Below are 992 nucleotides of genomic sequence, written 5' to 3'. Positions count from 1 at the left end.
AAATTACACTGAACAAATATCATATAGGTCAAAATATGTGTTAGCGTACTAGTTTTCGAGATATAGACGAAAAACCGTCGCCGCCGATCGGTACGTCGGTCGATGCGAAAGCACCGCGCGACCGAGCGCCCGCCTAAAAGACCAGTTCGAACATACCGAAAAATCAAGAAACCGTAACTTCCTTAATAATTGAGCTAGGACAAAAAATCGACACGCTATCTTGCAGGAAAAAATCCGGGGAACACGATGGCGTCGTCAAAAGTGCAGGTCGTCGAGCTAGTTTTCGAGAAAAAAAAAAAAAAATTCTCAAAACTCGACAAAAAAATAAAACGATCAGTGGACCGTGTAGAGAATCTAAAACTGCATAAGAATCGTATAGACCAAAATTGGCGTTCACGTGCTCGTTTTTGAGAAAAAAGTTAAAAAAGCTCTCAAAATTCGAGATAAAAAAAAAAAAACCATCTACCAGGTAGCCAACGGTAAACGGTACAAGTATCGTACGGGCGAAAACGAGCGTTACCGTGCTCGTTTTCGAGTTATTGACGAAAAACAGCCTGGAGCGATCGGTCCGGCGGTCGACGCGCGAAAGTTTCTAAGTCCGCTCTGCTCCGAAACACCGCTCCGGCGTCAAAAATCGTCGTAGGACAAAAAATAGACACGCTATCTTGCAGGAAAAAATCCGGGGAACACGATGGCGTCGTCAAAAGTGCAGGTCGTCGAGCTCGTTTTCGAGAAAAAAAAAAAAAAATTCTCAAAATTCGACAAAAAAATAAAACGATCAGTGGACCGTGTAGAGAATATAAAACTGCATAAGAATCGTATAGACGAAAATTGGCGTTCACGTGCTCGTTTTTGTGGAAAAAATTAAAAAAGCTCTCAAACTTCGAGATAAAAAAAAAAAAAACCGTCTACCAGGTAGCCAACGGTAAACGGTACAAGTATCGTACGGGCGAAAACGAGCGTTACCGTGCTCGTTTTCGAGTTATTGACGA

This window comes from Colletes latitarsis, unplaced genomic scaffold (assembly GCF_051014445.1).
Source record: "Colletes latitarsis isolate SP2378_abdomen unplaced genomic scaffold, iyColLati1 scaffold0078, whole genome shotgun sequence".
NCBI lineage: Eukaryota > Metazoa > Arthropoda > Insecta > Hymenoptera > Colletidae > Colletes > Colletes latitarsis.
Note: the sequence above shows the minus strand (reverse complement) of the source record.